This window comes from Brassica oleracea, chromosome C5 (genome assembly GCF_000695525.1).
Source record: "Brassica oleracea var. oleracea cultivar TO1000 chromosome C5, BOL, whole genome shotgun sequence".
Taxonomy (NCBI): domain Eukaryota; kingdom Viridiplantae; phylum Streptophyta; class Magnoliopsida; order Brassicales; family Brassicaceae; genus Brassica; species Brassica oleracea.
This window is the reverse complement of record NC_027752.1, coordinates 6967775-6970405: the sequence shown is the minus strand read 5'-3', so window position 1 is coordinate 6970405 and position 2631 is coordinate 6967775.

Below are 2631 nucleotides of genomic sequence, written 5' to 3'. Positions count from 1 at the left end.
GCCAAACTCCATAGTACTAATGGTCATGAAGGTAATAAGGTTGCAACCAATTATGTTATGTCTGGAATGTAATGGAACATATAAAGAATGTCGACATAAGATGATATAAGGAAGCACATAAAAGGTAGCACTTGAACATATGAATATAAGCGAGGATCATGAACCCACGTCAATATAAGAGTGTACACTCATAGATCAGATTAGACAGAAATAGAAACGTGGGGTTAAATAATTTAAAGAAGAGAGGCGTATTTGGCCAATAAATAAAGATGTCCTATGATTAAACCAGTGGAATATAGATGAGTCTTGTGAGAAGTAAAATCGTGAGATAAAGAACATAATCACGTGGTCTAAGTTGTCCATGTTTCTACTTACAGCATTCAAGCATGGCTTGTTGCACAAGAAATCTCACAGAGACCAGGAATAGAGACTGTGGCGGATGCTACTACATATTTCGAAATTGATAAAGTCTGGACAAAAGAAAGAAAATAGATTAATGTATAAAGGATGTAGTAAGCAGCATATGATCCACTGGATAAAAAAATATATTGAGCTCAAAGATGAGATAAGAAGTTCTCAAGAAAACAACATTGTATAAAGCTGAACAAAACTGTTTATGGACTGAAACAAAGCACTTGCATATAGTATGATAGACTAAGTAAATACTTAGTAAAAGAAGTTCTATAAGAACAATTCAAATCAGTCCATGTATCCTTATAAAGAAATTTGAATTCCTTGTGTTTATTTCATACTAACCAGTCCAAAGAGGGGCTATTTGGTTTTGTTGATTTGTTTTCAAACAGGTTATGCAATATCTTGGCAATCCATATCATTGCATCAACAAAAGCATGTGGGACTGCAATACCTTGTAGTATCACGCGGAAAGCATAGCCATACAAGAGGCAAGCCGTGGGTTTGTGTGTCTTGAGATCCATAACTCAACAGACCAGCCCGTCATTATTACACGAAGACATACCAGCTCGACCTAATCACCTTTGGAGCTCCCGGTTGGATTATAAGCATACATTACCAAGCTCGGCATATGTGGACTATGAGAGTGTTTTGGTCAAGGTCCGGTCAGAACATGGGATGGTCGACGGCAAAGAAGCGTATCCTGCCCAAAGTTTCCTTCACCCACTCATTGCAAAGGCAAGAGAGGTACAAATAATTCAAGTTCATTCAAGTAACAATTCAGAAGATCTATTCATCAAGTGAGGTTCAAATCAGGGGGAGTAATACGTGTTGTACTCTTTTTCTTTCACCATGGTTTTGTCCCAATTGGGTTTTCCTGGTAAGGTTTTAATGAGGTAACATCCAAAGCGTATTACAAGTTCTAATGATTATAGCATCCAGGGGGGAGTGTTATAAATCATATTGTGGATGGCCCATAACCATAGCATCTTCCAAGACCATACTCGGCTCATACACATATGCGGCTAAGTCTTTGGGATGTTTTTCCTTTCTCTTGTCATAGTAGTTTTCCTAATCTTAGTTGGTTTAGGTTTTGGATACTTTCCATATTTCTATATCTTGTAATCCTTATATAAAAGAACCATATGTTTTATGAATAAATATACAAACTATTCCCTTTAGTTGTATAACAGAATTAAGTTTTTTTTTTATTTTCCAAAGATATAGTTTATAACTATCAACTTTTCTTCCACTCTGAAATAGTAAAACATATAACTTAAATAAATTAGAAAAGTCTTCTGATTTCTTTTTCCGCAATGATGCTGACTATTTGGTTTAAAGACTTTACATATTGGTAGTCATAGTTATCATTTCTAGCTCCATGTATCTAAATCTAAAATGAAATTTTCTGTTAGAGTTGATTGTTTTTATAAAAAGATATTATATATTTTAATAAAATTTAATGATAAGTTTCAAAGAAGTGCCGTCATAGAAATGATGATTTTTTTTTGTTGAGATGATTAAAAACAGAGGGAATTGAGCTGTATAACCTTCAAACAAATTATAATTCATTGTATGATAAAAAGACCTAGTTTGCAAATATATATTGTGTCTTTTGTATAATAATGTCATTATACTCTTGTATACAACCGGTGAAACCTGCACAAAGAAAACAAAATTTCATTAATAATTTGTAACTGTAAAAAGTAAAACGTGGTCTTTCATTACTCACACATCTTTTTAAATTGAATTTCTTCTCATGAAAATAACAATTAATTGTTTTAAAAAAGAGACAACGATGAAGTCATAGGCAATGAGTATACACAACAACTCTTTCATTTCTTTTCCTTTTTTTTTTCTTAAATCAGTTGATTCTCACAATCATGCTTTTGTTTTCATACTCTGTTTTTGTTTTTGTTGTTGTTTTACAGATCCAATGGTGAAGAACATACAACGATGAAAGCGTAGACGGTGAGCACACATAACAACTCTTTCATTTTTTTTTCCTTTTTTCTCAAAACAATTGATTCTCACAATCATGCTTTTGTTTCCATACTATGTTTTCGTTTCTGTTTTTGTTTTACAGATTCAGTGGTGAAGAACAACGACGGCGAGTTGGTAAAAGCATCGTCGTGTCGGGAAAAAGAGAGGAGATGAAGACGATCTCTATATGGTGGTGAAGAATAATGATGGTGAACGAAATGAATGTGTATGAACTTG